The following is a 22,019-nucleotide window of genomic DNA, read 5'->3' as shown; positions in this document are numbered from 1 at the left end:
CTTCGGCTGGGGAGGGCGGGATATAAATAAAATTTATTATTATTATTATTATGAGCAGGACCAAAGTGCAAGGCACCCTGTCCACTGGCCCACTTCTGATTCCCGGCAACTGGTATTCAGAGGCATAGTGCCTCTGAAAGTAGAGGTAGAACATAGCTATACTGTGACTAGTAGCCATTGATAGCCTGTGCTCTCCAGGAATTTATCTAATCCTATTTTAAAGCTATCCAAGCTGGTGGTCATGCCTTGGAGTTGATGGCCATCTCCACAGGCAGAGGAGATCTGTCCCTAGACATGCCCAACAGAGGTAGAGGTAGAAAAACAGTGTGTCAGGTGCAGGCTAAGGGAGGGCTTAGATCTACAGCCATTCCATTCCCCCCCCCCCCAAAGAGGGGAATCATGGAACTGGTTCTCCCTCCACCATGGATTCTCCTTCTATTTTCTCTTGGGAAACTCACTCCCTCAAAAAAATTGGCTCAGTGCACAAACATTCCTCTCTTTTTTGTACTAGGTGAAGGCATTTTTAGTTTACAGAAGTGGGTTTTTTTCTTTAAAAAATGTTTACGGGTACTCTTATTTTCCTACTCATATTGAAATACTGCCCCTCAATGAGGCCAAACTTAGATTCACAAAATGTTTAGGGGTCTGTGTACCCCTGCGTCGCCCCAAGAAAAAAGCACTGGTTTACAGTAACACTATTTTAAGTTATGTTTTGACTTGATTCCTGTATTTTATCTTGTTTTGTAAACTGCCCTGGAAACGATGCTGAAGGGTGGTATATCAGTTTTTAAAAATAAAATAAAATGGGAGAGAAACTTGCTATGTAGAAAAGACCTTCTCTCTCTCTCTTTTCTTGTGAAATATTTTAAAACACCAAAAGATGATAGAAACTGAGCTGTAGTAGGAGTAAGCAATTACTTCATAAAAAATATATCTTGATGAGTGATTATGCATTCTATGTTTTTGTGTTGGAAGATGCTTTGTGAGGGCCTGGCCTTAAAATGGCATAAAAATCCTTAAACAAATGCAAATGTTTAAGAAATTTGTCTTTAAGTGGAAGGTAAATGTTGGAGGGTGGAGAGGAAGAAATTGCTTCAGAATGCTTATTTCTTTTTAAAAAGAGGCACATGTATGCTAAAGCACATCCATATTAATTCTTCAGTTTTCAAAAACAATCCACAACTTTTTCAAAACCAGCAACAGGAATGCAAGGGGTATTCCTGCACCATGGAGATGATATGGGTGCTAGCCAATAGATGCCCACAAGCCATACACAACTTGTTGACTCAGCCTTCGCTCTCACTTTTTAGGAGGAAGAAATGGCATTCTTCCAGTTCATCTTGGAAGACTCTGCCAAATATCTACAGAACCTGTTTGATTAAAGCCTGCAGGAGGGGGAGGGGAGGAAAGGAGAGGAAATGAAACGTTCATGTATACTGCAGGCAGTGATGGGGTTATCAAATCACTCCCACTGCTCCAAACACGTTGCATCTCTTTGCTACCTCACTGTGGTGACCCCATCACAGCTGAATCTCTCTCCTGAGGTAGGGGGCAGAGGGAAATGTCTCTTTCTTCACTAGCTGGGGTGAGGGTGGGGAAGATCTGCTGCAATCATCTCAAAGGAGAGGTCACCTCTCTGTCCCTCCCCCTCCCCAACTACAATTCTGGAATCCCTTTTTACTTGAGGGCTTCCTGCTTCAGATTTCTCAGGACTGCAATCTGCAACAGCAGCTTTTCCATGCTCTCCAGCACTTCAATAAGGCCTCCTTTGAAGGCAACAACCAGGTATGACGGCTGGAGTAAATTTCAAAGCAACCCAGCTAAATTGGAGCCCCGATCAAATGAAATTTCCACAAAGAGAAACGCAAAACTATTACACGCTGAGTGGAAACCCAATGCATAAATGCAAGATAGGGGAGAAAACTGGCTAGGCTCCAATGCCACCTCCGGCTAGGGCTGTTGATGTCGTAGGGATTCAGAGCAAAACCACGAGAAACAAGGAACCCCACAAGATTGATTGAATTTATTATTTTGGTCACAGACCACTTCCAGAACCCCACAAGGTTTCAGCAAGACAGAAGCCTGGCAGCTGTCCTGGAACATTCCCTGGTTGTTGGAGAGGCAGGTGTGTTTTCCTCTCCCCACTTGTAACTGGATGCCCAAATTAGAACACTCGAGGCTTGGAGCCAAGTTTTGCTTTGACCTTTTAAACTCAGGTACAAAAAGACATCACGGGAAGACAGAGCCGTAGGCGCATCAGGAAAGCTCCTGGGTCTACCCATGTCTATCCTTCAATAGCACACCACTCAGAATAAGCCTGGAAGCTGATCATCTTCAGGGACGGAGGGCCAATAAGACCACACACACTTCCTGGAGCACAGTAGTCCCCCACCAGGTAGGCATGGAGCAGAAATTCAATTTGGTTTGCATTTAAAGACGTATTTGCACAAACTGAAGTACATCTTTCAAAAGAGAGGGAGGGAGGGAGGGAGGGAGGGAAGGAGGGAGGGGAGAAACCCACACTTCCCCAAATTTTGTAATGCGTTTCTCCCCACCCCAACCAAGTATTATGTATAAGAATACTATCATCAAGTGTGCCTAAAACGGCATATGCTGGTATAAATAACATACAGCAATGCATTTTAACAGGGATCATTGCTTTGCAAAAATGTATACTAGGGAAAAGGGCACACAAACATGTGTCTGTTAGGAAAATTTTGCACTAAAATGCTGGTGAATTTTCATGAGGACTTAAAAAAAAAATATCACAAACTGATTTGTTCTGAAAAAAATGAGAAACTTAGAAAACCTAAATTGACATATTCACACAGGCCATGAGATCAGCCCAGGAGCAGCACCCAAGGGTCAAATCAGCCATGACATGAGAGTTCTGTTCCCCATTTCCCTGAGTTGTTGCTGTTTTTCCAATGAAAGGGTGCCACCAAAAGCAAAAGACTAGGAAGGAGGTTGTCAAACTCTTTCCACTCCTGCAGTTTGCCTGCTGGGGGGAAAAATATCACATTGAAATTGCTTTTCTCCTTAAAGGGAAATATATATTCTTTGCCCCCACAAGTAGGGAGGGCACCTGAGGCTGACTGTTAGCAAATAAACAGCAGCAGGAAAAAGGGATGAGAAGTACCTTCCGACCATTTTTGATCAAAATGATCACAAACTTCCAAAGGTTGATTCTCATTTTTAAAAAAGAGGGAGAATTGAAACTCCATGTCATGTCTAACTTTCACCTTAAGGGCCAAATCAGAAGTAACAGGGACAACCACCTCTTTAACACTAATTATGTGGCTGTCCCACTGATTTTAAAGCAAATAACGTTGTGTGTGTCTTAATTTTTGCAACAAAATGTTTAAAAAAAACCCCACATGAACACTATTCTCTGCAATTTCCAAATTCAGAGCTAGGCTGGGCGAGAAAAGCGCTTCGAGCAAAGAAGCATTAATGAGGCAAGGCAAGGTTCAGCTGAACTCACCTTACCTGCGTTTTGTTGTAAACACTGAGTTTGCCATCATATTTCAGTCATGATTGAGCAAGTGTGGTTGCTCCATCTTGTCCCTTTATGTCTGTTTAGCTCCTAAGACTATCTGAGTTGAGAGATCTGCTTGTAGGTGATTTGCACTTAGTCTTGACACCTTGTCTTCCCTTCCTGACTTTGTATCCTTGGAACATAGGAAACTGTCCTATTTCAAGTCAGACCATTCGTCCAGCCTTTCTCAACCTGTGGGTCCCCAGATGTTGTTGAACTACAACTCCCATCACCCCTAGCTAGCAAGGCCAGAGCTCAGTGATGATGGAAGTTGTAGTCCGACAACATCTGGGGACCCACAGGTTGAGAACCGTTGGCTCTAGTCTCTAGTTCAACAATGTCTTCAGTGGCCATCATTGGCTCTCCAGGGTTCAAGACAGGGCAAATTCCTTGCCCTACCTGCAGCTGCCGAATTCTGGGACCTTCTGCACACAAAGCAGGTGCTCTACCACCAAGTTACAGCCCTTTACCTAACATAATCCTTGCTCCCTACCTATGCATAACAGCAACACAACACTTTGCCTCTCCACCGAGTCACAGCTTGGCTTTGACTCGGAAACGCTGCATAAATGTAAGCAGCAGTGTGACCATGGACACAGACCTTTGAATGCTCAAAGCGTTTAGCAGCCATTCTACTGCTCTCTCACACAATGGCCTGCTTCATACATCACACCAAGCCAAATCATGGCTTGAGGCAAATGTGCAGACTCTAAGAGAGGAGATCACAGTGTTTTGCGCCTCTCTTTTCATCCCACTGCTTTACTGCACTAATTTGCCTTAGTACTTGGATGGGGAACCTGTGGAACAATCAGGACTCCTCAGGGGAGTTCATTTTGGCCCATGAGGCCATTTCCTCTTCACCACACAAACCTGCCAATCAGTTGATGCCACTTTCCCTGGCAGGTAACGTTAGCTGATGGGTGGGGTTCATTTCTGCTCTGGCTTCGCCCATCAAGGGAACTGATGTACACAGCCAAAGAAATAGGATTTGCATGTGGTTGAATCCTGCTCAGACCCCTGCAGAGACCAGGACAAAAGTCTAGGCTCATCAGCTTATGAGCTGAAAGTTCAGGCCTGCTTGGGGCAGCTTCCTGCGGAGAACGCACTGGTGAAGCAGATTGTTCCCCTCCCTGCAGGCCAACTTTAACAGGTGAGTGAAAGCCACCGCCCCCCATTAGCCACCTGGAGTCATCAAGACATCAGGTGACTGACAGGTACGTGTCCCCCACTCCCTTGTCAAAGTTGGCTCATGGCAGTGAGGGGAGATGAAGATCTGGGCTGCCATGCCAAAAATGTTCCCTACCCCTGGCTTACTGTGCTGTTTGGACCTGTGCTCATGATTTACATCTTTCCTGACTAGCCACAAACTGTAGGCAAAGTTAGCTCTATGCTTTATGGCTCGTGGCCTATCTGGGAAAGCTAAACTGAGCCAATTCGGATGACACACCAGCTAATAGCAACAGAGAAACTAAGGAAAGCCAAAACTAGGGAAAACCACACATCCCAGCAAAACAATGGTTTGGTTTAGCATGATGTGCACACCAAGCCAATGATTTGTAAGGTATACAACACACACACACACACACACACACTTTTTTTTACAGGCAGGAAGTGTGTCTGGCTCAGTGAGTGAGGCCAGGGCTTAAATAGGGATGTGAAGCCAGGTCATCACTCGCTCTGCTTGTTCCGCCATTGTGGCAGAGCAATGTCTGACACAAGAGCTCCCTCCCATCTGGATCACTGTGTTCCAAGAAAGTTGAAAGCCACCAAGGCTTCAAGGAAGAACAGCAACAGTTACGGAAATGCAGAGAAAAGCAGATGGAACAAGGCACACCGCCAGCCACCACTGCCCTCCAACAGATCAACCCACACAATCCAGGCCTGACCATGCCACAAGCAGACAGCAGGCGGGCTGCAGGAAAAACAGCACCTGCAGAGCAAACAGTGCCAGGTGACTCAAGGAAGCTATCAGTCACGGCTCTTTTTTCATTAAGAGACAAAGCTCTCGGGTTTCCGAAAGGGGAGGAAGAAACACAGCAAAAACCCAACGCTTATCATTCTCCATCTCTCTCTTCTTTCTGTTCTTTTAATGAACGCTGGAAGACATTTTGCAGGGGAAGCAAAGGAGCTGAGCTCCAGACTTGGAGGCGGCTGAAAAAGTGGAAGCTGAGCATTCCCTCACCCTGGCCTCTCCAGGGTTACTATAACATCATCATAGCCCTGAGGCATAATGGCTACCGCCAAGTTGAGAGTTATGGCTCCCCCTTGAAAGGGAAGAGGGTGGAATTAACAAGCAGGTGCGAAGAAATTGCTTCATTATTCGTTGACCTTGCAAGCGCAGCCTCGCTTGCACCAAATGCTCTCTCCAATAAAACCTGTCGGTATCTAGATTTAGCTACACACAAAGGGGGGGAATCACCACCTCGCCATGACTGAGAACTGAGGGAAGGTAGCAGGTAGATGTGTGGAATTATCACCAGGAACCGGTCGCTTCAGGGTTTACTTTTGTACCAGGTTCTGCTCAACCCCAGGCCTTGCTCCTGTTTTCAGAACTGGCAGGAATTCATTCAAAGAACATGTGAAAGAAAATAGGAGAGAGGCAGCCTCTGAGTATATGCAGAGAGCATATCAAAGAAGAACCGTGGCTCAACTCCCGCACACCTGGGTACAGGGAGGAGGTGCCTTCAGATCAGATGACAGGAGGACTTCCAGGCAGGCTAAAGTCTCTGCACTTATCATGTTCAAAGCTAACCAGGCCTCACTTTGCTTCTGCCTTTTCTTCCACAGGAGCAGCCACCAAGAACACCTCTCCAGGTATTTACCTGCAGGATTTTTATCCCGCTCTTTAAAAAAAGCAGCAGTAAGACAGTTCCTGCCCTCACACTTACAACCTAAAAGGCATAAAGAAAAGGGAGAAAAACAAACAAACTCAGACACTAATTTTAATAATGGCTGGCTGGAATGGAAAATAGTTCAAGGAGGAGCCAAAACTTAATGGTTCCTCAGCTGATGTGATGGAGAGGCTCTGCTTCCCTTCTCAGCATGATGGACTGAAGAAGGCATTAACTAACCAGTGGCTGCTCTTAGCAGACGTTTCCACAATCAAAATGGACGCAATGAAGGAGGTGGATCATGGTGCTTTGAACTTGAAGATACGTTATCAAGCTAATGATGTAGCATTCTGTGTAACCGTAAAGGTTGCATACTTTCACTGATAATGGGCTCTCTCAAAAGGACCATCTTTGCCTACTTTCCTTTTCTCAGTCTCTGGAGCTTAAAACAAGCAAGCAACAAACACTCACCAAGCGAAGTCGCCACCCTTTCATACAACTGCGGGAGACAGAAAGAAAAGGACTTGCAATGGGACTCACTGCTTGCTACCTGCATGTTTGGAGATGAAAGAACAGTGGTCTGACATAGGGCACTGCCTTGAGGTCAGAGCAATAGCTCCCCTTGCCTGGTTGGTGCTCTGGGAACAGAGCCGGTCTGTTTCAGAGCCTCTTTACTCCTCACAATGCTGACCAGAAAGATTGTGCTGGCCACACCCCTTCTGGAAAATCTTAACAGTGATCAGCCGCAACAACACATAACTTCCTCATCAGGCACTTTTCCTCATTCCTTGACTTCTGCACCCATTACCAGTCAATTCACCCTGGCCTACGTACGTACGTGGGTAGGTGGGTGTATTTCACTCACTACATTTTTAGGTGTACATCCAAGATTTTTGAAGCATGCTCTTAAAAATGCAGACATGTGTGAACGCAGCTAACATATATATCCTATAGGTACACTTCCCAGAGAGCAACAATTGACTACAGTTCCCTGTTGAGCATTTACTGGGTTGGCAAACCCAGGTTTTAGGTAGCGGAATGTATGAAATGGCTCCCAGGGGCTCCTTTTATTTTCACATTTCTCTGCTTGCATTTTAAAAAGCATCTTAGCCAAAGCTCTGATACTCTGACCTCCTCCTAGTCCCTGCCACAAAGTCTCATTGTTTTCCTGATCTCACAGGCAGGCCCACTGAACCACTTCCGAAACCTAGCTTATCCCCATGTGTGACCTTCACATAGGATTTTGTGGAGCAACTTCCAAGCTTGGGACTTCAGCTGCGCTTAAACCTGAATTTCATATGAACAAACTTAAAGCACTACTTGGAAAAAGCAAGATATTGCCTCTCTAACAGGAAAGGGGGACCTGCAGCCTTCTAGATGTTGCTAGACTACAACTCCAATCATCCTTGATCATTAGCTATGCTGTCTGGGGCTGAAGGGAGCTGCAGTCCAATAGCAACTGGAGGGCCACAGGTTCCCCACCCCAAGTCTGTACCATTCACAGTACAGTGGTACCTCTAGATGTGAACGGGATCCATTCCAGAGCCCTGTTCGCATCTAGAAGCAAACGTAACCAGCGACGGCACGTCTGCGCACACACGCGTCGCTTTTTGCTGCTTCTGCGCATGCGCGTGACGTCATTTTGAGTGTCTGCACATGCGGCGAAACCTGGAAGTAACGCGCTCCGTTACTTCCAGGTTGCCACAGAGTGCAACTCAAATGTGCTCATCCTGAAGCACATTTAACCCGAGATATGACTGTACTACACTTAGACACACTCTCCAGATTTCATGTCTAAAAAAGGATTTTCAGTGATATCCCATGAGAACTCACCTGTTATCCTTGGCTTTCATTTTTATGTAGGAAGCTGCAGGTAGCACAGAGTATGTTAAGAAGGGGTGAAAAAGGCATTACCCTGATAACCCTCTCATCAACAGAAATACTGTGTAGTCCTCCTTAAAGACTTTTAATCCTGCTTCTACCTCACTGCAATCAGAACAGCAGTTATTATGGAAGAACAGAAATTCCCCAGTCTCTTTATAAAAAACATGCAGAGAGGCTAGTGTAAACTAAAGCTGCAGTCCTAAAGCAAACTGTTACCTGGGAGTAAAACCCCTTTGGAAAACAATGAGACTTAATTCTGAGTAGGTATTGCATTGCACTGATAACAGCGGATAAAAAGACAGAGCTGTGAACCTGTTTAAATCTTGTCTCTGTGGTCTTAGGCAAGTCACTTTCTCTTAGCCTCAGCTATCCTGCCCCCCCACCCCACCAAATCTCCAATGTGGGAATAATAACAATCCAATGAGGTGGGCAATTAAGGAACACTTAAATAATATGTGTGAAGGTTTTTGATTATGCCTCCATTGCTGGACTGCCATTCATAGACTCACACACGACCACCTCTGAACCACCTGCTGCTGTGGGGCATTGCAGCTGGCATTAAGAAAACACACATCCTCCACAGTTTGCCTTAAGAAGCACACTTGCTTTATACAAGGTGAACAAGGAAGGTTTTAAAATGCCAAAGTTAGCAAGCCACCCTAGACAGAGAGAAGCATCCAGCGCTGGCAGCGTGCCTGCCAAATAATTTTTGAAATACGACTCTCCAAGCATAAACATATCCCTACGTTCCAGAAAGCACATCATAAAGCATTAAGTGCCCATTGTTGAAAAGTGATCTTCCTCCTAAAACAGCCATGTTTCCCTAACTGCTGCAACCAGAGCCCAGAAGAGAGCAGACCTATCCAGATTCACACCTAGCACAGCCTCTATTTCGGAGCTGGTTTCAGGTCTCCCTCCACCCACTTGTTGAGGAAAGCCATTTATTCCAACTGCTACTCTGTTCTGACTGACAGCAATCCTAACCCCACTGAACAGGGAACAAGTCCCACTGAACTTACTTTTGAGTAGGCAGGGTTACAGCTGCTGTTCGTTTCTTTTCTCCAGGACTGCTCTTTCCCCATTACAAACCTACACAGCCTCTCTATATATAGCCTTGTCTCGCCTTCACACATTTCAAGGAATTGAAAGCCCCTCTAACTTCAGGCACTTGTGCAGCAAAGGAAATAAAGAAGAAGAGGTGAGAGTGAGGATGGGGCTTTCCTCACCCCACCCCACCCTTCCCCAAAACTCCCAAGGAACTTAGAAAGGGCCTCTCTCTGCCACCCATCTGAGCAGAAGATTAGTTCACAAGTGACCACCTTTTTGCAGACACAGTCAGCACCTGTGAACTCCAGCACTAGGTGAAGGGGTGTAACCCACAACCTACTTCCAGAAAAGGCCAGGATTAGGGTGCTTTCCCCACCTCCTCCCCATCTAAACAGAACCACCCACCCGTAGTTCATTCCCTTAGGGCTACTGTTTTGTTTTCACGCTGGCAGGGCAATTAATTGCCCCTCTAAGACCAAAAGTTTGTGACAGGAATAAGTTCAATAGGCATTGTTTTTCCTGGTATGAAGTCACAGTGCACGGAGAAAGCTTCACCAGATTAATATCAGGTGTCGTCACGCAGCTGTTTAAGACACAGGGACCATGCTAGATAAATACGACTGGAATCCTCTTGTAGTGTCATTGGAAGTGCAGTCCATGTGTCAGACAGCTGCCTTGCTTCCAACTTCCCCCCTTACTTTTAATAACCACTGTCCATGCAGAAATTCAGCAGGTGCTGCACTGGCGGGAGAAGAGTATGCTTTCACCTGCTGGCTTTCTGCCTCTTTCAGCTGCTAAGGAGGAGAGAAGAGGCAACAATCTTCTTCCCAGGTCCTCCAGGTAGAATGATGAACACATACTTTCAAGAGTTCCTTGCCCCACAGAAAGAGGTAGGGTTAGGACCCCTCCAAAACGGTTTCCAACTTTATGTGTGGGTCAGTTTCAAATTGCACAATGAAGGCTCTGGACAAGGGACAACTGCATGAAACTCAACAGGTGCCGCATACCCTCGCATCCCTGTGGCACAGGAGTCTGGAGCCACACCTGTTGAATTTCTGCCTGCAGCGCCGCTTCTAAAGTTTTTTCCTGGCGGGAGAGCCGCACACGAGGGCGGGATGCTTCCACTGCCGCCCCATCGGAGCCCCCCAGCGCCGCTGCCCCCCCCCCCGCTACTCACGGCAGAGAAGTTGTGCGGGCCGCACTGCTCGCCGCGGAACTTGCAGGAGAGCAGCATGTCGTCGAGGCGGTGGCCGAGCCGGTCGACGAAGTCCTCGCTGATGCCGCCGAAGTGGCGCGGCGGCAGGAAGAGCCGGAAGTCGGCCAGCTTGGCGAACCAACGCAGGCGCTCGGGCTCGGCGCGCAGCAGCTCGGCCAGCAGCGGCCGCGCCGTCCGGTTGGGGAGCAGCAGGCCGAGCCAGTTGCCGGCGTAGTAGAGGTCGCCCTTGGAGAGGCGCGGGAAGCGCAGCGGGTTGTTGTTGCACAGCGTGACGGCCGGGAAGGCCAGCTGGCGGCTCCACTCGGTGCGCACCGTCGTGTGCGACGGGAAGGCCAGCCAGTGCAGGAGCCGGTTGGACGACCACGCCAGCAGCAAGCCCAGCGAGGCGCCCACGGCCAGCAGCCACAGCGCCCTCCGAGCCGGCGCCGCCCGACGCCAGCGCACCGCCCGCAGTCCCGGCAGCCGCGGCCGCAGCGGGCGCTGCCTGGGCCGCCCCCTCGAGCCCCGCCGCCGCTGCTGCGCCGCCGCCGCCATGCGCGCTCCCCGCCTCCCGAGCCCTCGCAGGGGGGCCAGCCGCGGAGCAGCAGCAGCGGCAGCATCCAGAGGAGGGGCGGCGGGAGCGCCTGGCCGAAGGGGCGGCCGCTCCACTCACTTCAGACTGGCGCCGGCATCGGGGGAGTCCTCGCGACGGCTCAAGGAAGACCGGCGCTCCGGCGCCTCCTCTCCCACCAGCCTTGCCGAGCCGGGCGTTGCTCCCCAGCGCGGCTCATCTCCGCAGATCCAGGCGAGGAGGAGGAGGAGGAGGGGGAGGGAAACGCGGGCGGGGGGGGGGATAGAAGAGAGAAAGGAGGCGGCGCTCAGCTCCGCAGCCGCTGCCCTGGCCACCCCTCCAGCGTCCTGCTCCGATCACCGAGGTGGGGTGGGGGAAGAGGGAGAGAGAATCAAAAGATGGACCGGCAGAGGAAGCGGGGAGAGACGCCAGCCGCGCGCTCCGCCGACGGAGCTGCACCTTGCGCCTGCAGCAGATCCAACACCGTAGTTGGCCCGCAAAGATCAGCCTCCCTCCGAGAGGCGACCGAGGATGCGCTACGGCTCCTCCTTCTGGAAGCGGGGGGAGGGAGCGCAGCGGAGGGAGATGCGAGGCGGGGGGGGGGGGAGGGAGTCCGCGCGATTAAATCGGCGCAAAGGCACGATTTTTGGTTGCAACTGCCTTCCGGGTTGTACCCTTGAGGTGAGGCGAGGTGAGCAACGGCTCTGAAAAGGCAAAACACCGATCCTTTTCGCTTTGTTTAAACTGTGTGGTGCATCTCGTCAACATCGCACCCACCTTCAGCCTCTGTAGGTGGCAAGGCTGGTAGCGCCTTTCCTAAAAGTTTGTAAAAGGAGTGGGACCCAGGATTCAGGAAGGATAGTCTTGCAATCACAGCTGGGGCCCTCCACAGCCATTATCCCAGGTGTGCAATTGCAGGTTCAGCATAAGTCATTCTAGGGAACCGTCAAGGAATTTTGCACATGCTCATAGATGCAATTAGTTCGCATGTTTCTGGTACCAGAAACGCGTTTGGGATTCGATTCAAATTAAGCAATTCCCTGTGGAGCACAACATAAAAATAATAAAATCCCAGAGACTGAACGTTCTGAATGCATAAAACTCCCCTGATGCAGGGCCATCTGTGCCCTAATAAGAGTCAGTCCTTTGAATATCCCTGCCAGTTTCTTGAATATTTGAACACATCTGTCTCTGCACCCCCCTCTGTGGTCTGTTTTTGCATTGTATTCATTCTGAGAGTTCGCCTTTTGCCGGACAGGGATTAGATTAAGCTCTGCATTCTGCAAATTCTTTAAAACGCACTCTTTGTTTCCCTGAAGGGGTGTGTGTGTGTGTGTGTGTGTGCACCCGTTGCAGATGAGCCACACAGGAAGGTGCTTTATATCAGATCAGGCTATTTGACCATCCAACCCAGCAAGGTGTTCTCAGACCAGCATCTGCTCTTCAAGATCTCTAACCAAGAGTCTTCTATCCTTACTAAACTGAAGGTAGCATGGATTGCACCTGGGAGCTTTGGCATGCAAAACCTGTGCTATGCCACTGAGCTGGGTTCCCAGATTACTTCTTGTGTGAGCGCCATACTCCTGTTGAGACACTTCCATTTCTTTATTATGATTCCATATGTTTGAGGGTGGAGTCGTGGCACTGAAAATAGCTGCCAAAGATCAGCTGCGGGTGAGTGCGCTGGTTCAACTTCTTAGCACATTAAAAAATAATGATGACAATAAGGGCGCACCTGAGCTTTAAAAAATGATGAGCGGGGGAGGGGATTCTCTCATAACACTAGAATTTGGGGTCATCAGGTGAAACTGATTTAGATGCAGCTTCAAGACAAAGAAAAGGAGGCATTCCTTTCATGCAACAAATGCAAGGATAGCTCATTGCAAGCACATGGCTTCCCCAAAAAGGATACTGGGAACTGTAGTTTGCACACACAGCTACAATTCCCAGCAGGAGTGCCAATTTGAATAAAATATTGGGGGCAGGTAAGCCCCAGCCCTCATAATTGATCACAAGACAAAGCACATGCACACCGTTTGAATGGCCATCAACTCTGGGGGACCCGACCCTCTCAAATATTTTATGTGGGGGGCCTGAACAGACCTCAGCCCCTAGGAGTTGGCTCCTATGATTCCCACCATCTTTAGCAAAGTACCTTTTCCAGCATTCTTTGAGTGATGCCATATGGTTTCAATTTGTTTTAAATGTATGGTGTGGATGTGACCTGTGTCAGCCCCTCATCAAATGGCTCCCTACAGGGCTTCTTCCTGCATCAAAGGCTACTGGCAAGTTTACCTGATGATGGTGGTAGCAACAGCAGGAAACCACAGCAGAGCTATGAATCAGTGCTGGGTGGATAAGAGCCACCACCTTAAATTTCCCACAATGCCTCAGAGTGACTCTACATGAAGTGGATTGTGGGAAACTTAAACAGCTCTTCTTGAAAGGATTGGCGAGGACAGTTGTCAGCTGTGGCCCATGGTCTTGACAGCCACTCAAGGATGCCACATGCTTTTGCCATTTCTGCACCATTGCCTGATGCAACAAGGGCCACTAATTTACAGCTTTAAAAATAAGGTTAGACAGATTTATGTAGGAGAAGTGTATCATTCCCTCTAGTTCTGATATTCCGACTATGACTGAGTACTTCTTCAGCCTAACACTTGCACACAACAGGGAGATATTAACACACACACACACACACACACACACACATATATATCTAGATATATATATAGTATTACAAGCCTTAGGGGCCTTCTGCCCCAAGTCTATTAATATCTCCCTGATGTATGTAGGTGTTAGGCTGAAGAAGTAAAATCACTCAGTCACAGTTGGAATATCAGAACTAGAGGGAACGATAAGCTTCTACATAAATCTGTCTAATCCCATATATATATGGAGCTGAAACAGTGGGGGCCTCGAAAACAGCCCAAAAAGTGAGAACTAAGCATGCTCGGTGGCCACAGAATGTTGACTAACTTGGGGAGAGAGAGAGATTAGTGGAATGAAATGCAGTGACTGGAATCCTGAATGGAACATTCCATACTGCAACATTTGGTTGCAGATCCCACTAGTCACTGGCTGTTACACATGGTCACTAAAATGGGAACATCCACATTCAAAGGTAGGATGACCGAATAGTGCAGAGATAAGGAACCCGTGTCCCTCTGGATGTTGCTAGACTACAACTCCCATCATTCCCAGCCATTGGCAAGGATGGCTGGTGCTGTTGGGTGTTGCAGTCCAACAACATCTGAAGGGACATAGTTTTTTCCACCCCTGGTATAACTGAACCTGGGGACAATTAACAGAGGCCAGCTCTCTCCATATTCATCATGTGAATTTCCTGGGGGCATCTATAGAAGTGAGATGGTCCAAGTCTGCCTGAGCATCGTAATTGTTCTTTCTAGAAGGTTATAAAACTTTGTCTCTGAAAGCTTCTAAAGATAATCTGCATGTGGATGGTGATACTACTCTACTGTAAGAAAAAGAAGGATAATAAAATGTGATCATCTACTTATCTAAAACTATCCAACATATTTGTTTTCCAAATTAAACTGAATTGCTTGGGTTTTAAGGTTACCAGATTTGTTTCAATGAATCCAGGGACACTTTTCAACTTTCTACTAAATAAATGGATTTTGTCAGGACACTGTTTTGTAAATCTGGGGACTGTCCCCGGGAAACAGGGACGTCTGGTAACCTTAGTTTAGGCGGGCTTCACTGCCACATGCCCAGTATGTGGAAGTGTGCCCCCATTTGCTAAGTGGAATTTGTTTTGCGTCGTACCTTCAGTAGGATATGTTAATCTAGTCTGCAATCCTATGTGCATGCACTTGGGACTAAATATCATTTATCCTGGCAGAACATAAGTTTCTTCCTGACATACTGTCTATTGAGCATTCATCTTGATTTGCTTGCACAACAATACTTGTGGGGAGGTTAGACACCAGCTATTTATGGATGGTTAATTTGGATTTGTTTGTGGGGAGGTTAGATGATGTCAGGCGTTCATTCAATCTGATTGATTTGCAGGGAGGCTAGATGATGTTGCATCAAGCAAATGTTATCCCACACTTTCCAGTATATTTCCCGTCACTTTCTTATCATAAAAAAGGTTCAGTTTGGGAGGGGGAGGAATGGCTTTGTTGCAGAAGAGCTCCAAATCATCTTTAATTATGCAACCTAAATTTGCCGGAATGTGATGGAATCCCATTCAAAAACATTGACCCTTAAAGCATCCTTACATTTAAGTAACTCTGTCTAGGGCTGTACTGCCAGCTGACTTCCTACCTCTCAGCCATAAGTCACTTAGAGCACACATTGGGACTGTTGTCATTTTCAGGAGGTGGGAGTAGGGGTCACTGGCATACCGGCAAATTCAGGAGCTCTTGTGCAAGAAACCTGATTCCTCATGAGATCGGAGGAACAGATAAACACACTGGAAAGTGTGGGGTGACACTTGTTTTGACAAATAAGGATGAATGGTCAATAAACAGGCCATGTGTAAGTGTCCTTACCTTGCAATTTTGTCACTAACCATTCTCAACTAAATGGATTCCATCCACGGATATCAACCTCTACATAGCAGGTCTCTTCCAGTGCTTTGAGCAGCCACAGGAAAGACAAGCTTAACAGTAGAAGCTTTCAGCATCACTTCATTTGCGTGTGTGTACACACATACACACACACACCATACTAAGAAATGCTATGCTCTCAGAATTTCTACCTATTCTGCAGCACAGGCTCTGTGCCAGAAAAACAGTTGGCAATTGTAGGTTCCCCAGTCGCCTATGGCATCTGCTTAGATACAATTACTGGCCTCTGGCAAATGGCTAGCCTTTGGTTTTAGTCGTTCCAGTAGTAAAACAGGCACTGCAACAACAATTTTTTTTTCAAACAAAGACACTCTTAACTCATTGTTTTGAATTAATGGTTTTGTTTTTTATGGCATTTGTTCTGTTTTTTGACTGTTGGCAAACTTGAGTCTCTTTTAAGACTTTTTTTTTAAAAAATAAAGAAGTTCACATAAGAAAGGCAGGAACACTGCGGGCAAAAAAGTAAGTGATATACGATGGACAAATCTTAGAAACACAGGAAGCTGCCTTGCACTGTGTTAGACCACTGGTCCACCTCAGCTCAGGGTTGTCATCACTGACGGACAGCCACTCTCCAGGGTTTCAGACCAGGAGATTTCCCCAGCCCTACCTGGAGAGTGCCCTGAGTGCTCACTGGAAGGACAGATCCTGAAGCTGAGGCTCCAATACTTTGGCCACCTCATGAGAAGAGAAGACTCCCTGGAAAAGACCCTGATGTTGGGAAAGATGGAGGGCACAAGGAGAAGGGGACGACAGAGGACGAGATGGTTGGACAGTGTTCTCGAAGCTACCAGCATGAGTTTGACTAAACTGCGGGAGGCAGTGGAAGACAGAAGTGCCTGGCGTGCTCTGGTCCATGGGGTCACGAAGAGTCGAACACAACTAAACGACTAAACAACAACAACCTGGAGATGCCAAGGATTGAACTTGGGATCTTCTGTGTCCAAGCAGATGCTCTACCAGTGAGCTGTGGCCTTTTCTCTTTCTGTAGCACTTTAGACTAAGGAGTTTTGCAAATAAATTCTAGCTTCATTACGTACTCACTTGATGGCTTTGGGAAAAGCTCCCCTTGTTTCTCAGCCTCATAAACCCTGCATTTAAAATGGGTGCAGCATTAATCTATCTCACAAGAGAAGTCATTTGTTATGTTACAAATGATATAAAAACGATACAAGAGAACAGAAGGATATGCCTATATGAGTTTACTGACAAAGGATAGTATGCACAAAAGAGTTTACTGACGAACTGAAAGGTTCATAGCAAAATTTGAGGACAAAGTTCCGGTTCACACATGCTTATTTGCCCCTTGATGGCTACATCATCGGGTAAGAGCCTGCATAATGTGTGACACCCAGTGAGAAATCCAACAGCACAGATAGAATTTTCATGCCAACTTTCATCAATCCTAATGCAACGCTTTTCAGAAGAGTCAATTCAATTTCACACATTCAGCTGCTAGTCATCAAAAGGATTGAAATGCACATGTGAACGGGCCAATGTCGCTTCTTCCACCTCTCCTCCCCTTTCCTTTCTGTGCAAAGACCATGATGCACATTTACTATCTTTCCCGCTGCCAATATAATGGATTCTGCTGTATACAGTCCTCTAGTTCAGCTAACCATCTGCTTTGTATGCTCTTTCCCCACAGGTTTTTTTTGATCAATGAGACTGCATTGAGCATCATTTCATTGTCTAGTAATCATGTACCAAGGCTTTTCACATCGCTCTCCAGGATTTGCAACACTGGGTAGGTATCTTCCCAGTCTTCCTACTCATTAAAGCCTTTGTGTGTTTTTTTCTAAGAGGTTTCACTAATCCTAAAAATAACAAAGATGAAAACCCTGGAATTTAGAGCATATGTTGGGGTGCCACTGTTTCTGAATACTTATTCACAAATTCTGGAGGACATCCCAAAGTTTGTCATGCTTTTAATTAAACTAAGTCAAGCTTGCCGTGGAGCATGTGTGAGAACAGTTATTTGGGCAGCCTTAAGACTTCAAAGCCCAGGATGCAGTGTGATTGTAAGGGGGGATGGCAGATGGTACCCCCCCCCATGCATTCAACAAATATGTAGGGGGTGGGGTTGCAGGACCTCACAGCTTAGCTCCTCCACCATGCCCCACTGTTGATTGCATGAAAAAGCCAAAGAATAGTGTGGCAACTGAAAAACAAAGCTGGAGACACCCTTATTCGGAAGTGTTTTTATCTGTGATAGAGGCAGTGATAACAAGGCCAGGCTGAAGGTGGATTAAGTAAAATGTCCAGGAAGAGCAAATGAGCCATTTAGTTTGACACTAAGGTTGCTCCCTCCAACTCAAAGGGAGCTCAGGGAAAGCTAAGAACAACCTGAAGGGCTTCCTGATTCTCTTGTCTTTCAATCCAGGGCTGTGATCATTAAAAGAAAATCAGAGCTGTGAGCGCCCATCGGCAGAGCCCACAGTTCCTTGATTGACTCAGGGCAGCCATCAAATAAATGACCTGGAGGCCCTTGCCTGTACAGGTGGGGTTTGCTTCCCAAGATGAACACTTGGAAAAAGGGAGGAAGGGGACTTCTGAATCACGCTTGTGCAAGCAAGCCCCTGCGTGATCCACTTGCTGATATTCCCTTCTCCTCTCCTGTGACTCCCCACTTGTGAGGCAGGAAGACCGCGAGATGGCTTTTTGCTCCGCAAAGCAGAAACTCTTAAGTAGGTTGCTGCAAACACTGTGATTGTGCCCGAGGCCTAGGAAAATGTGTGCAAAAGCTGTTATTTCAGCAGTTTCGTAGCAGACACACGGGGCTTGTCCCCGGAGAAAAGATTGCAGCAGAACAATCAGAGACAGCAGGTGCCACTTAACTTCCCCACTGGACTACCCAAACATTATCCAAGAGCAGGACATGGGAGGGGTAGAGGCGGACGCTGGAGGACACTGTGCCCTGCAGGATAGGACAAGAAGGCTGCTGGCAGCCCCAGCCACAAAGCTCGAAGAGGCGTTTTTGGAAACAAGGGGAGAGGGGTTTTAGGAAATGACTACCTACTAGACCCGACCAACATTCCCTCTACTGCAGAGGTCACACCTAGGGTTTAATCTGAACACGAGCCTGAGACTCTACTCTGAAAGGTGAGACGCAGTCAGAAAGATGTGTGCTTCTGAGTATGTGCAGAGTGTTTCTCCTCCTGCACAGAACGCTTTCCTGCCACCCACATGTTGATTTACAGCCAGCCAGGAGTTTTAGAAAAAGGAAAAATGGGAGTCTCCCCCTCCAGGCTGATCCAAAACATGCCACATTCCTTGGCTCCTTCTCCCAACCCCTCCACCCTTTGGCATCTTCCCCATTGCCCAAATTTAGATCTTCAGGCTCCTCGAGCAGGAGGAATATGTCATTTTAATTTTTCTTTCCTGATGTTCCTGTGCAAAAAATGATGTAAACCAACGGCTCTGCATAAAGAAGAACATCTGTAGCATTCTAAGCCCAAGGTGACTGAGTGAGCATCCTCTTTAGGCAGATTCATGGGCTGAGTCTTGGGATGGGTGAATCACTCTATGGCTAATCCATGTTACTTTCACATCTGTTCATTCATAAGTCTTCCCATCCTGATTCTCTATTGGGGGGGGGGGTATTTCCGCCCCCTCGCAAAATATGTATTTTAAATGTATTGTGATGCTTTTCCAGCAACAATTGAAAGCTTTTTTTTAAAAAAAATGCATTAAAAAAACTCATTTTAAACATCATCCTGCCCCCTCCCAAAATGCACATTTAAGAAATGGAGTTTGATGTACATATTTTTTGTGCCACCAGCATTTGAACTCTCTAAATGGTCTATGTTCCATTCTGCCTATTAGCACTGGAGGTGCAGACCAGGACAGTTCACAAAGACTGAATTCCTTCAGTGCCCCTAGCTGAGTCTCAAAAGCCCTCAAGAGTGGAGCCCCTGCACAGATTTATAGATTGAGCCATTCAGGAAGGCAGGGTGTGTGAAGAACGGCAGGGTGGACCTGGGGCTTAATCGGAGCCAGCTAGAATCCATTTTCAGGAACGTGCCTGGGAATAATATAGATGAATGCCCTTGAGCATGCTCAGAGTCCATCTCTCATTTCTCAGAATGGCATTGTCAGGAGGAAAAGCTTCCAAGAAGGTTTGACTGTAGCACTTTTTGTTTTTAACTACCAGTGTAATCCTATGCATGTCTATTGAGAAATAAGTTCGATGGAGCTTACTCCCAGGTAAAAGGGTATGGGATTGCTGCCCAGCAGAATAATCCAATACGTGTCTACCCAGAACTAAGTTCAATGGGGCCTGCTCCAAGAGAAGTGGTTACAGGTTCACAGCCTTTGTGTGTGCCTGTGGATCCTTTCAGTGGGAATCTTTGGGCCTCCAGTTGTCTCTGTACTACAATTCCCATTAGTCCCAGCAAGCATGACCAGGAATGATGGGAGTTGTAGTTTAGCAACATCTGGAGGCCAAAGATTTCCTATATCTGTCTTAAGAAAAGGAGAAATGTGGCTGTGTATTTGTGCTATCCATGCCACCTGCAATCTCATAATGTTGACTATGGAATTTTGGAATGTAATGCAGATTGATCTTTGTTCCTGCCTGCCGGTCACAAAGGAAGACTCAGAATGTGTAAACAATATCACCTTAAATTTCTGCAGAATCGCAAGGTGGTGACTACACACACTTTCCTAGTGTTTTGTTGTGAGCGTTATGAGAGTCTTTTTCTCATAATCCAGCGCCAATTGTTCCCTTGTCCCATTCCTGCCTGTGAAGCCCACATTCATCCCCAGCCTTTATGCCCTTCCGTCTTCTTTCCTTGGCCCTATAATTAATCCAGATTTGTTGTAAATTTGGCTTTTGGGGGGAGCATAATGTGTTTACTTGGCAATATAAAACCGGTATATGCAAATGTGATTTATTTTACCATTTATTCTGGTGGCAGAATTGGATCCTTTGGGCATTAAATCTGGAGTTTTAGCAGCTGAGTACTTATTATTTATTACTGTCATTATCATCATCACCATCTCCCTTTCTGTTCGGTTCACAGGACCCTCCGCAGCCAGCATCACAGGAAAGCCACAAAATAAAATCACTACAATAAAAGCCACCCGTAAAATCATAAACACACAATAAAAACCCCAAAGTTATAAAATCAAAAAGGCCAGCTATATAACCCACAAGGTTCCTGAAAGCAAAAGGTCTTTACCATCTTTCTGAAGAAAAAAGAACCTGCCTGGAGGGAATTGAGCCTTGCGGCCTCAAACTGCTCTAGGTTCAGCGTTTGTGGCCAAATATTTCCAATTCTGGTCACCCCATTCAGAAGGAACTACAAAGCATCAAGTGATTGAGATGAGATTGAAGGTTCCGCTGCAGCTTTCTTCCTAGTGTTGCAACTCAGAGAGCCCTATAATAATGCCATTTTGGTCAGAAAGGTAATTGGATAGCAACCGCACACCGCTGGGGTCTGTCAGGGGGGCTGTTTCAGATCTCCCAAAGCCCTGACTTTATTAGAAAACATTTTCACCCTTTCTGTATGTGGAGTTGGCTTCCCCTCCTTCCTTCTCTCTCTCTCTTTCTTTGTGTGATTGTGTAGATGTTGTCAAAATGGCAGCAGGAAAACTCTCCTGTTTCATTTGCTATTCTTAAAGCAGACAGCCCGCAGCACTAAAAGAGCATTATCCATACTACAGGGAATTGATGTTTTCATTTCCTTTTCTCTGTTTCTCCCACCCCTGCTTTTTTCTTCTGCCTGTATATTTGTTTTCAAAGTGTGGCCGTGAACTGAGGGGAGGGGGGGGGGAAACAGGTGGAAAGCTCGTGGATATGTGTGTGCGCACATAAATAATCCGCTCGTGCCCATTGTCAGAAGAAGTGGGGCAAGACTTTGGGCCTTTGACCCTTCCAGGACTGGCACAGGACTGCCAGCCAACCAGGATTTTTACAAGCCCAACTAGTAAAAAATGTGCTGTTCTGTCAGGTAACCAACCGTGTTGAGAATCTGAAGAGGAAGGAAGGAGAACTACAGGTGTGCAAGAGAAAATTGTATTGAGCCCAACTTTTCTTGAAGCCAACCCTACCATTAGACAGAGTGAGGCAGCTGCCTTGGGCAGCAGATATAGAGTGGGTGGGTAGAAGGGCAGTAGCAGCCAACCCCCTAACCATTCCTCCTGAACCTGATGCGTATTGCTGTACTGGTGGGTTGTCTCACCTAGCCACTTTCTCCCTGCACAACACAGACAAATGAAAAAGCCCATTGACTGAGGGAGAATCTGTCAGCCCAGGCAGCAGACACTGCATGTCCGCAGCTCTGCTCCCATGACACATAGACATATGCTGCTCTATGAAAGCATTTTGAAGGGGGAGCAAGAATCTACC

General features: G+C 46.9%; 1 protein-coding gene and 2 long non-coding RNA genes across 6 annotated transcripts in view; 1 reads left to right on the top strand and 2 right to left on the bottom strand.

Annotated features, from left to right (window-relative positions):
- Positions 1-22,019, top strand: part of LOC310662055 — a 359,048-nt gene that overhangs the window by 25,559 nt on the left and 311,470 nt on the right. The window lies entirely within an intron of this gene.
- The window catches only part of LOC310661949 (acid-sensing ion channel 2), a 384,099-nt gene that overhangs the window by 134,922 nt on the left and 227,158 nt on the right, over positions 1-22,019 (bottom strand). The window lies entirely within an intron of this gene.
- LOC310662056 lies at positions 16,085-16,671 on the bottom strand. Its single transcript, XR_014504235.1, has 2 exons — positions 16,573-16,671; positions 16,085-16,277 (listed from the first exon to the last, which is right to left on the bottom strand). It is a non-coding gene; the product is annotated as an uncharacterized lncRNA (long non-coding RNA).

Source organism: Podarcis tiliguerta, assembly GCF_965153285.1.
Source record: "Podarcis tiliguerta genome assembly, chromosome: 13".
Lineage (NCBI taxonomy): Eukaryota > Metazoa > Chordata > Lepidosauria > Squamata > Lacertidae > Podarcis > Podarcis tiliguerta.
The sequence above is the reverse complement of the archived record's forward strand: the minus strand, read 5'-3'. Positions and strand labels throughout refer to the sequence as shown.